A 13440-nucleotide genomic window follows, 5' to 3' on the forward strand; every position below is an offset into this window, starting at 1 on the left:
GCCTTGATTCATTTATTATGATGTTTAAGTAATTATACAAATTTTAAAAATTGTACCAGGCACTTACCTTTCCATGATACAAAGATATTGTTTCTTTCATTTGTTTTATTTTAACTGGTGGTTTCTGATTTAGGAATCAGCTAATGAACACAGTGTCAAGGTAATGGAATAAAAATGTAACAATTTCTTTATACTTCTGAGAGTACTTTGACTTGTGAGTAATGAGCCAGCAGGGTTCTGGTAACTACTTTTATTTATATGACATAATAGAGATATTAAATGGTGGGCAAAAGGCTTCTGAGGAGGCTCATGATTTATTTACTAAATTATATCTTGACTTAGCTATAAATTAATATTTGTGCTTGTAGATGAGATTTCTAATATTTACTTTCTCCTTTCTTTGGAAAAAGTCCACAAGATTCAAAAGTAACTAGAATGAGTCCACTGTTTTTTCTTAAATGTTTATGGAGCTGTAAAACTCATTTTCTTTACTAGACAGGATTAGATATGTTTGGGATGCAGTTAGAGTGATTTGCATTGCTGGAAAAGGTTACATAATGAGAAATGGTTGCCAACAAACAGAAAGAAGAAATGCCCTGCCTCTTCTTCCACCATTCAAGGCAGAGGCAGCCTTAGAAGCTCACTGAGGACTCTGCAGCGCTTTGACAGAACAGACACTTCCAACCCTGGAGGCGCTGGACTGCGCTGCCCAGTGTCTGCAGAAGACAGAATGGGGATGGGACAGTGAAGAGAACAAGGGCTTTCAGGTCATGGGAGTGCAGCCATGTCTATTTTTATTTCTATTTTTGCCTCAGCACTATAAACCCAGGTCAAAGCACAGTGCCAGTAGAGGAAGCTCTTCAAAACTGATAACTGCTGCTATTTATACTAGTGAGGTGCCCTCCACAGGGGCCCCGCGTCACAGCTGCCCCGTTTCTTCTCACTGTGCCACCACAAGGCCCAGGGGGCTTAATACAACAAAGAATCACACTGTTAGATTGAACACTATTAGATTAAAAGGGCCCAGATTACATCGGCCACGTTGCACCAGAGGGCTCAGCAGTGGGCAGGCATCTCAATCTCTTACGGTGAGGATAGCTCCTCGAGTCTCCCTTTTTCAACTCTTTAACCCTAGGTCTGGAGTTCAGCACCAGTGCTCCATTTATCATCATATTGAATTCCTTGATATCACAGAAAAAAATCTCATCAGAAACAAAAGTAAACATTATTTATCTCCTTTGTTTAAAATTTAATGCACTCGAGAGGGGCAGAAGATGGCGGCGTGAGTAGAGCAGCGGAAATCTCCTCCCAAAACAACATATATCTATGAAAATATAACAAAGACAACCCTTCCTAGAATAAAGACCAGAGGACACAGGACAATATCCAGACCACATCCACACCTGAGAGAACCCAGCGCCTCGCGAAGGGGGTAAGATACAAGCCCCGGCCCCGCGGGAGCCGAGCGCCCCTCCCCCCAGCTCCCGGCGGGAGAAGAGCAGGCAGAGCGGGAGGGAGACGGAGCCCAGGACTGCCGAACACCCAGCCCCAGCCATCCGGGCCAGAGTGCAGGGCGCTCGATACTAGGAAAACAGGGCAGCAAGAACAGTGAGCAGGCACTGGAGGCTGGGCGACAGAGGACATAAGAAAAGCGCGTGACCATTTTTTTTTGCTTTTTTGCTGTTTTGTTTTGGCGAGCGCTTTTTGGAAGTCTTAAAGGGATAGGGACCCCAATACTAGGGAAACAGGGCAGAAAGACCGACCGGTGAGCAGAGGCCTGAGGCTGGCACCGGAGAATAAAGAAAAACGAACGACCACCTTTTTCTTTAATTAAAAACTTTTTTTTTTTTTTTAATTAAAAAAATTTTTTTCTTTTTTTTTTGGTGGGCATTGTTTTGTTTTGGCGGGTGCTTTTTGGAAGTCTTAAAGGGGCAGGGCGGGTCACTTAATCCAGAGTTAGGGAATCCGGGATCTCTGGGCACCCTAACCCCTGGGCTGCAGGGAGCAGGGAGGCTCCTTACGGAGATAAATAGCCTCCCAGCAGCTCCTGCTCCAACGCGACTCCACCATTTTGGAGTAGCTGCACGAGCTAGGCCACGCCCACAGCAACAGCGGAGATTAACTCCATAGCAGCCAGGCAGGAAGCAGAAACCCTGTCTGCGCGCAGCTGCGCAGCACAAGCCACTAGAGGTCGCTGTTATCCCAGGAGAGGAGGGCCACAAACCAACAAGAAAGGAAGTCCTTCCAGCCGTCACTCGTCCCAGTTCTGCAGACTATTCCTATCACCATGAAAAGGCAAAGCTACAGGCAGACAAAGATCACAGAGACAACACCAGAGAAGGAGACAGACCTAACCAGTATCCCTGAAAAAGAATTCAAAATAAGAATCATAAACATGCTGACAGAGATGCAGAGAAATATGCAAGAGAAATGGGATGAAGTCCGGAAGGAGATCACAGATGCCAGAAAGGAGATCGCAGAAATGAAACAAACTCTGGAAGGGTTTATAAGCAGAATGGATAGAATGCAAGAGGCCATTGATGGAATTGAAATCAGAGAACAGGAACGCATAGAAGCTGACATAGAGAGAGACAAAAGGATCTCCAGGAATGAAACAATATTAAGAGAACTGTGTGACCAATCCATAAGGAAAAATATCCGTATTATGGGGGTCCCAGAAGAAGAAGAGAGAGGAAAAGAGATGGAAAGTGTCTTAGAAGAAATAATTGCTGAAAACTTCCCCACACTGGGGGAGGAAGTAATCGAACAGACCACGGAAATACACAGAAACACCAACAGAAAGGATCCAAGAAGGGCAACACCAAGACACATAATAATTAAAATGGCAAAGATCAAGGACAAGGAAAGAGTGTTAAAGGCAGCTAGAGAGAAAAAGGTCACCTATAAAGGGAAACCCATCAGGCTAACGTCAGATTTCTCAACAGAAACCCTACAGGCCAGAAGAGAATGGCATGATATATTTAATACAATGAAACAGAAGGGAATTGAACCAAGGATACTGTATCCAGCACGACTATCATTCAAATATGACGGTGGGATTAAACAATTCCCAGACAAACAAAAGCTGAGGGAATTTGCTTCCCACAAACCACCTCTACAGAACATCTTACAGGGACTGCTCTAGATGGGAGCACTCCTAGAAAGAGCACAGCACAAAACACCCAACATATGAAGAATCGAGGAGGAGGAACAAGAAGGGAGAGAAGAAAAGAATCTCCAGACAGTGTATATAACAGCTCAATAAGCGAGCTAAGTTAGGCAGTAAGATACTAAAGAGGCTAACCTTGAACCTTTGGTAACCACGAATTTAAAGCCTGCAATGGCAATAAGTACATATCTTTCAATAGTCACCCTAAATGTTAATGGGTTGAATGCACCAATCAAAAGACACAGAGTAACAGAATGGATAAAAAAGCAAGACCCATCTATATGCTGCTTACAAGAAACTCACCTCAAACCCAAAGACATGTACAGACTAAAAGTCAAGGGATGGAAAAACATATTTCAAGCAAACAACAGTGAGAAGAAAGCAGGGGTTGCAGTACTAATACCAGACAAAATAGACTTCAAAACAAAGAAAGTAACAAGAGATAAAGAAGGACACTACATAATGATAAAGGGCTCAGTCCAACAAGAGGATATAACCATTCTAAATATATATGCACCCAACACAGGAGCACCAGCATATCTGAAACAAATACTAACAGAACTAAAGGGGGATATAGACTGCAATGCATTCATTCTAGGAGACTTCAACACACCACTCACCCCAAAGGATAGATCCACTGGGCAGAAAATAAGTAAGGACACGGAAGCACTGAACAACACAGTAGAGCAGATGGACCTAATAGATATCTATAGAACTCTACATCCAAAAGCAGCGGGATATACATTCTTCTCAAGTGCACATGGAACATTCTCCAGAATAGACCACATACTAGGCCACAAAAAGAGCCTCAGAAAATTCCAAAAGATTGAAATCCTACCAACCAACTTTTCAGACCACAAAGGCATAAAACTAGAAATAAACTGTACAAAGAAAGCAAAGAGGCTCACAAACACATGGAGGCTTAACAACACGCTCCTAAATAATCAATGGATCAATGACCGAATCAAAACGGAGATCCAGCAATATATGGAAAGAAATGACAACAACAACACTAAGCCCCAACTTCTGTGGGACACAGCAAAAGCAGTCTTAAGAGGAAAGCATATAGCAATCCAAGCATATTTAAAAAAGGAAGAGCAATCCCAAATGAATGGTCTAATGTCACAATTATCGAAATTGGAAAAAGAAGAACAGATGAGGCCTAAGGTCAGCAGAAGGAGGGACATAATAAAGATCAGAGGAGAAATAAATAAAATTGAGAAGAATAAAACAATAGCAAAAATCAATGAAACCAAGAGCTGGTTCTTCGAGAAAATAAACAAAATAGATAAGCCTCTAGCCAGACTTATTAAGAAGAAAAGAGAGTCAACACAAATCAACAGTATCAGAAACGAGAAAGGAAAAATCACGACAGACCCCACGGAAATGCAAAGAATTATTGGAGAATACTATGAAAACCTATATGCTAACAAGCTGGGAAACCTAGGAGAAATGGACAAATTCCTAGAAAAATATAACCTTCCAAGATTGACCCAGGAAGAAACAGAAAATCTAAACAGACCAATTACCAGCAACGAAATTGAAGCGGTAATCCAAAAACTACCATAGAACAAAACCCCCGGGCCAGATGGATTTACCTCGGAATTTTATCAGACATACAGGGAAGACATAATACCCATTCTCCTTAAAGTTTTCCAAAAAATAGAGGAGGAGGGGATACTCCCAAACTCATTGTATGAAGCTAACATCACCCTAATACCAAAACCAGGCAAAGACCCCACCAAAAAAGAAAACTACAGACCAATATCCCTGATGAACGTAGATGCAAAAATACTCAACAAAATACTAGCAAACCGAATTCAAAAATACATCAAAAGGATCATACACCATGACCAAGTGGGATTCATCCCAGGGATGCAAGGATGGTACAACATTCGAAAGTCCATCAACATCATCCACCACATCAACAAAAAGAAAGACAAAAACCACATGATCATCTCCATAGATGCTGAAAAAGCATTTGACAAAGTTCAACATCCATTCATGTTAAAAACTCTCAGCAAAATGGGAATAGAGGGCAAGTACCTCAACATAATAAAGGCCATCTATGATAAACCCACAGCCAACATTATATTGAACAGCGAGAAGCTGAAAGCATTTCCTCTGAGATCGGGAACTAGACAGGGATGCCCACCCTCTCCACTGTTATTTAACATAGTACTGGAGGTCCTAGCCACGGCAATCAGACAAAATAAAGAAATACAAGGAATCCAGATTGGTAAAGAAGAAGTTAAACTGTCACTATTTGCAGATGACATGATACTGTACATAAAAAACCCTAAAGACTCCACCCCAAAACTACTAGAACTGATATCGGAATACAGCAAAGTTGCAGGATACAAAATCAACACACAGAAATCTGTGGCTTTCCTATATACTAACAATGAACCAACAGAAAGAGAAATCAGGAAAACAACTCCATTCACAATTGCATCAAAAAAAATAAAATACCTAGGAATAAACCTAACCAAAGAAGTGAAAGACTTATACTCTGAAAACTACAAGTCACTCTTAAGAGAAATTAAAGGGGACACTAACAGATGGAAACTAATCCCATGCTCGTGGCTAGGAAGAATTAATATCGTTAAAATGGCCATCCTGCCCAAAGCAATATACAGATTTGATGCAATCCCTATGAAACTACCAGCAACATTCTTCAATGAACTGGAACAAATAATTCAAAAATTCATATGGAAACACCAAAGACCCCGAATAGCCAAAGCAATCCTGAGAAAGAAGAATAAAGTAGGGGGGATCTCACTCCCCAACTTCAAGCTCTACTATAAAGCCATAGTAATCAAGACAATTTGGTACTGGCACAAGAGCAGAGCCACAGACCAATGGAACAGACTAGAGAATCCAGACATTAACCCAGACATATATGGTCAATTAATATTTGATAAAGGAGCCATGGACATACAATGGCGAATTGACAGTCTCTTCAACAGGTGGTGCTCGCAAAACTGGACAGCTACATGTAGGAGAATGAAACTGGACCATTGTCTAACCCCATATACAAAAGTAAACTCCAAATGGATCAAAGACCTGAATGTAAGTCATGAAACCATTAAACTCTTGGAAGAAAACATAGGCAAGAACCTCTTAGACATAAACATGAGTGACCTCTTCTTGAACATATCTCCCCGGGCAAGGAAAACAAGAGCAAAAATGAGTAAGTGGGACTATATTAAGCTGAAAAGCTTCTGTACAGCAAAAGACACCATCAATAGAACAAGAAGGATCCCTACAGTATGGGAGAATATATTTGAAAATGACACATCCGATAAAGGCTTGACTTCCAGAATATATAAGGAGCTCACACGCCTCAACAAACAAAAAACAAATAACCCAATTAAAAAATGGGCAGAGGAACTGAACAGACAGTTCTCCAAAAAAGAAATACAGATGGCCAACAGACACATGAAAAGATGCTCCACATCGCTAATTATCAGAGAAATGAAAATTAAAACTACAATGAGGTATCACCTCACACCAGTAAGGATGGCTGCCATCCAAAAGACAAACAACAACAAATGTTGGCGAGGCTGTGGAGAAAGGGGAACCCTCCTACACTGCTGGTGGGAATGTAAGTTAGTTCAACCATTGTGGAAAGCAGTATGGAGGTACATCAAAATGCTCAAAACAGACTTACCATTTGACCCAGGAATTGCACTCCTAGGAATTTACCCTAAGAACGCAGCAATCAAGTTTGAGAAAGACAGATGCACCCCTATGTTTATTGCAGCACTATTTACAATAGCCAAGAATTGGAAGCAACCTAAATGTCCATCAATAGATGAATGGATAAAGAAGATGTGGTACATATACACAATGGAATACTACTCAGCCATAAGAAAAGGGCAAATCCAATCATTTGCAGCAACATGGATGGAGCTGGAGGGTATTATGCTCAGTGAAACAAGCCAAGTGGAGAAAGAGAAATACCAAATGATTTCACTTATCTGTGGAATATAAGAACAAAGGAAAAACTGAAGGAACAAAACAGCAGCAGAATCACAGAACTCAAGAATGGACTAACAGGTACCAAAGGGAAAGGGACTGGGGAGGATGGGTGGGTAGGGAGGGATAAGGGGGGGAGAAGTAGGGGGGTATTAAGATTAACATGCATGGGGGGGTAGGAGAAAAGGGAGGGCTGTACAACACAGAGAAGGCAAGTAGTGATTCTACAACATTTTGCTATGCTGATGGACAGTGACTGTAAAGGGGTTTATAGGGGAGACCTGGTATAGGGGAGAGCCTAGTAAACATAATATTCGTCATGTAAGTGTAGATTAGTGATACCAAAAACAAAGCAAAAAAAAAAAAAGGGCAGTTCCTGTATGGTAACCTCCAACGAGTTCTACACAAGGGTATAAAGGGCATATAAAAGTGTAGGCAAGGGGTCTGTTTGTGTTTCTACAGAAGATCAAAGCCTAATTGGGCTACCTCGAAAATGAACTAAGATACGATATGAAAAAGAACTTCCAACATCTGCACTCTCTGGAAGACTCATGCCAGAAGATGATCATCAAAAAACCCCAACAAAGATCCACACACTGCTACAGCTCTAGATGCACTCATTCCACCAGTTCCTGGACTTGCCATGGGAATGAGGAAGGAGATATCTAAGCTGGCCTGTGCATACAGTAAAACAACAAATTTGACTGGATCTATACTGTAGGAACTCAACCAAGAATTAAGAGAAGTGCAAATTGTAGTGCTCCAAAATCTTACAACTATAGACTATTTACTGTTAGAAGAACATATGGGATGTGAACATTCCCCAGGAATGGGTTGTTTTAATTTGTCTGATTTCTCTCAGACTGTTCAAGTTCAGTTGGACAATATTCACCATATCATAGATAAGTTTTCACAAATGCCTAAGGTGCCTAACTGGTTTTCTTGGTTTCACTGGAGATGGCTGGTAATTACAGATATGCTTTGGTTATGTAACTATACTCCTATTATGTTAATGTGTGTGCGCAATTTAAGTAGTAGCTTAAAACCTATATATGCTGAAGTTACTCTACAAGAAGATTTGTCAAAGAAATAATCAATCTTCCCATGTTTTCTTCCGCCTGCTACTTCTATAGCTTTTCTTCTTCCTTCCTAATTACAACCCTTAAATAGAATTCGTGCCTCATATCAAATTTACCGAGTATCATAACTCCTCCAAGTGGTAAAGATACCTCAAGACAAATGCTGGGCATAGAAGCCACAGGGCATAAATATGCAAAGAAGTAAAAAGCTAACCTTTTCAAACAATAAGGCTTCCCTCTCACTTACCAACTTCACATTTCCCTGTATGGCCCCGGAAGATGACTGGTTAGCCAGAGACGGGTAAGATTCCTCAAGGGAGGAACAATCTAAGGCAGGCACAGTCACAGGGGGGCCATCAGGTGAGAAATTGGGGATCAACAGAGGTGAGGCTTAGAACCTCACCCCCCCTGTTCTGAGAGAAATCTTCTGCATACATGGATGTTTTATTGCCCTGGTCTAGCTTGGATTAACACATAGTCTACAGGCACACACCTGATCATCTACATTTGCTCTCTTACAACACTAAACTATGTTTTCTACCTTTATCTTGTATCTACCTACCACTTCAGCATTTTATTAAAAATAATAATAATAGAGAAATGTGGTATCCACATATAAATCAAGTATAAAAACCAAATGAGTATTCATATTTGAACTGACTGTTTATAGTTCATAATGCATGAGCAAAACCGAAAGTTTCTGTGATGACTGCCCTTGTACTGTTCACTATGTAACTTATTCATTATGTAAGAATTTGTTCTACATGTAAGAACTTGTTTGTTATGCCTCAGAAGATTGGAGACTGACGAAAATTAGGCTTGGGGTGGATTAATGATTGTGCATTGAGCACTGACTCCCCTATACAGAATTTTATTGTCGTTAACAACCATTTGATCAATAAATATGAGAGATGCCCTCACAAAAAAAAAAAAAAAAAAAAAAAAAAAGAACAGACTTCGAATGGTAAAATAAATAAGTAACCGGGATGTAATGTATAGCATAAGGAATATAGTCAAGATATTGTAACAGCTTGGTAGGGTGATAGCTGGAACCTAGAATTATGTATATAAATGTTCTACCACTGTGTTGTACACTTGAAACTAATGTAATGTAATACTGTGCGTCAACTACCCTTCAATAAAAAATAATTATTAAAAAAAAAAAAATTTAATGCACTCTTTCATACACATATTTACAAAATCAAAATGGCATCTCCCACTCTAATTGCTCAACAAAGGCATTCTCTCCACCTGCTGCTGCTCCATCGCCACACCACTCCCTGCTCTATGCCCAACCATGCTCTGTGATGATGTAGAACCAGTGGTGGCACCTTCTGCCCTCCCTCCTGATGTCTGCCATCAGCACACTCTTCCCCCCACCTCACTCCCAAGAGCTGGCTGGCGTACCCCTGATGGTCTGTTTCTCTGGGGTTTTCCACTCTTCTCAAAAAGGAAGTGGAGCATTATTTCTCAGCAGTTGTCAGGCATCATACAGATTGTGATGGTCAGACCAATTAAGAGACTGGGAACCAACAGACCTGTGTCTGGTTGTGGATAAAACAAACGAACTCTGGGGCTCAGGACACATGACATCACCACATGGGGTAGAATACAGATGGTTAACAAACTCACATCTGGTTAGCAGCAGAACAAAGGAGACATATCAGATCTCCTGTCTCCTGGGGCAGTACTCTTTATTTTACATGACAGCACCGTACTTTTCGGGTTTTGGGAGTGCTGCTTTTCAACTTCAAATTCCTGATTCCATGCAGTAATTTAGGTTGTGATAGATATTCACTTCAGAATCGCCACTAGCTGGAAGCAATGGCTGGCAGATACAAAAGACTGTAACTGACCATGTTCTGGGTTTTCTCTGCCAAAGACTCAATCATCTGTCAAAGATGTGGGACTTTCCTTTAGCCTCCAGTACTAACATCCTACTTCGACTTGAGAGGTACCTTTTTTACAGCGGCTCACCTTGCACTCCCAACATCAGTGTGACTACTCTAGAATTCACTCCATCGTTTTTCTCCTATACTGATTGTTATGGACTGAAGTGTGTCCCTCAAAAGGTATATGTTAAGTCCTAATCCCCAATGTGACTGTATTTGGAGATAAGGCCTCTACAGAAGTAATGAAGATTAAATGAGGTCCCAGGGATGGGCCCCTAATCTGATAGGACTGGTGTCTCTTTAAGAAGTGGAGGAGACACCAGAGCTCTCTCCCTGTATCTTCCCCCTGAGTGCCACACAAGAGGCCATGTGAGAATACAGCAAAAGGACAGCTGTCTAAGAGCCAAGAAGAGAGGCCTCACCAGATCCAACCCTGCTGGCACTTTGGTCTTGGACTTCTAGGATTCAGCACTCTGAGAAAATAGATTTCTGTTGTTTAAGATACCTAGTCTGTGGTATTTTGTTATGTTTGCCTGAGCAGACAAATAAAACCTCAGCAAATACAACTTCTCAGGAAGCAGATATGGGATCCCTGCTTCCAGCTGCAAGTGGAGTATGGGAGCTTGGGTAAGAGAAACAAGCAAAATATGGATGATTATCAGATTCAGGAGGAGTGGGGGGCCTCCAGGTAGCACCAGACTACAAATCTTGCCTCTTCTCATTTTCATATTTAAAAAAATAAATAAACCCTGCAGCGCCCTCCTCTTCATTCTGCTGCAAAGAGAGCAAAAAAACAGAGAATCTTAGGTACAAAAAAATGAGTATGACATTAACACGAGCAATAACAAACATTTCAGCAAAACCAAACCATGGAAAGCAGAACAATGTTAACATACTATTTTTCTTTTTTAACAATTTGCACCTGAAGAAGCTTTTTAAAAAAGTGATCAGGATATTAAAATCACTATAATTAAAATAATCATAGGGATACTCAAGAATATCACATCAATCATAAAGTGAGAGCGGGCAGTTATGAAAAGAACCAGAGGTCTTGGAAATAAAGTGACTAAAATAAGAAACCTTTCAAGACATGCGCTGATGACAGAATGGGCTAACGACCAAATTTGAGAGAGGGAATATCAAAGGGATTTCTCGAGCGAATTCTCGCAGAAGGGATAAAAGGATAAAAGCTACGAATGACAGGCAAGAATTACGAAGGACAGATGTAAAGTTTCAGCACAGGTCAACAACAATGATTTGGCTGTCTTTCCTGTTCATCTTCTTGGCCAAAATTAAACCACCTTAACAGTTGGGTTTTTTCCCAGAGTTACTGTTGGCTTCCAGCTCTAGGCGGTTCTGGGCCCAGGGCTTCCCCTTCCAGCATCGGTAACTTCCTGGGCCTCAGACAGGCTCCCCAGTTGGCTGAGGACCACCAGCAGCTTCAACGCAACCAGTCCCCAACCCTGCACCTCCTCCGCCAATACTCTGGCACACGCTGTCCATGGGTCGCCCGGCCGAGGCGAGACTGCCGGACAGTGAACGACTCCACGGATCAGAGGAACAGACACCAGCCCGGCAACAGGAAAGCTCCCCAGCTCCTGGAAGCCCCGTGGAGACGCGAGCCGCTAGGCGCCAAGACCTCCTTTGTGTCACGGCCCCACCCCTTCGCCTAGGCCCGCACCCACCGACACGCCCCGGGCGCGCGGCCTTGTGGGAGTTGTGGTCCTGCGCCACTGCGGAGGCGTCCGCGGCCAGAAGGCGGGGCCGGCGGCCGAGGGAACCCGGGAACTACAGTTGCGGAGGCCGCTCCGCCTCCCCGGGCGTCGGGCTCCACGGCGGCCAATGGGGCAGGACTACACGGGCCTCCAAAACAAGAGGAGGGGCGGTGGGGGGAGGGGCGGACAGGCCTGCGTTGTTCACTTGTGTCTCTACGAAGAGCGTTTCTGCCAAGATCTTGCACAGAGCCCAGCTCCCAAGATTTGGATCGGACTTTTCGAAAATAGAGCTCTCCTCCTCCCAATCGTCTTTAGTCTCTCACCTGCAGGCTCTTAAAATTACATCTGGACTTGTAGGATTCTGGAATAAATGGGCTGTTTTCAGAATCTTGGCACCCCGCGTAGTCCGTCGCAAACACAAAGACCTGACCCACCGGCAATCTGCCTTGCTCAGCTACTGCCAGCGAGGGTGCGACACCTACACCTGTGTGGGCGGTGGGCCCACCTATTCGCCTGCCCTTGATAAAATCCCTGAATGAACACATTTCAAGTTTAGACTGTGGCAAATTATTTCAGTCCCAAGTGCTGGTTGCCTACTGTTTTCTGTTGCTTGGATGGTACTCTTTTTTAAAAAAGATCCCAGAAGTTTTTCCTGTGTCAGCACAATAAGTTGATTTTAATCAGACTGCAGAGGAGGAAAAAACTTTCCTTCTACCCAACTAAATTCTCCATTTCTGGGGGCCTTGGATTAAATTGACAAAAGACAGTAAGAAGCCTGTGATAAGAAAAAATTCTGAAATGTCTTAAATTAAGTGACATAAGAGTGGGAGAATGAGGGAAAGACAAGGGAGGGTCATCAGTCAAGAGCTGCAGGCCACAGCTGACCAGAAATTCCACATTCCTGGATGAAGTCATTTCAACAATTATCTAGAAGGTCCCCAGATCCACTGACTGCCCCTTGCGGATGACCAGCATCTGACCATCATCAGCAACCAATCCATGAGCCTCCTCTACGAACTAACCACTTATTCCAGGATCTTCCCCTCTTTGCATTAGCCCACCTTCCTTATCTGTAAGCCAATGTGAATTTGAAGAACTTTCTTTCCTTGAAACTTCTCATAACTGTGCTCCGTTTCTTGAGTCTGGCAGACAAGTTATTTCTGTTAACTCGCCTTCCGGCTGGTGAAGCAAAAACTTCCTGTCCCAGGACTCAGCCCTATTTCTGGCTCCTGTAAAGGCTCAAAAAAAAAAAAATCCTTTTATATTTAGAGATTTCTCAGTCTTGAGAGTTCTTTTTTGTTTTGTCACCTGGGAATTTCACAATGAAATGGTACTCAAGTTGGGGGCCAAATGATTGCAAATATACCCTCTTAAGCTAACCACAGGAAAAGAGGTTTGGGGCTTCTGGGAGGGAAGGCAAGTTAGAGGAAGGTGAGGGAAAGAAATGGTGAGGAAACAAAGGTTGTCTTGTTATGCAAATGTGAAATTAAACGAAATTTTTATGGTTACCCATCGTGGTCCCACAGACAAGGAAAGCTTTATAAGCTGTAAAGGTCCTAAATCAGCCAGGCCAACTCATGCTGTGCTGTGAAGATGCCATGCCC

At 42.5% G+C, this 13440-nt stretch overlaps 1 long non-coding RNA gene across 1 annotated transcript; it reads right to left on the reverse strand.

Annotated features, from left to right (window-relative positions):
* Positions 1 to 777: 777 nt before the first annotated feature.
* Positions 778 to 11865, reverse strand: LOC118929322 (uncharacterized). Its single transcript, XR_005031548.2, has 2 exons — positions 9862 to 11865; positions 778 to 1181 (listed from the first exon to the last, which is right to left on the reverse strand). It is a non-coding gene; the product is annotated as an uncharacterized LOC118929322 (long non-coding RNA).
* Positions 11866 to 13440: the final 1575 nt, after the last annotated feature.

The sequence above is a fragment of the Manis pentadactyla genome, chromosome 8 (assembly GCF_030020395.1).
Source record: "Manis pentadactyla isolate mManPen7 chromosome 8, mManPen7.hap1, whole genome shotgun sequence".
Taxonomy (NCBI): domain Eukaryota; kingdom Metazoa; phylum Chordata; class Mammalia; order Pholidota; family Manidae; genus Manis; species Manis pentadactyla.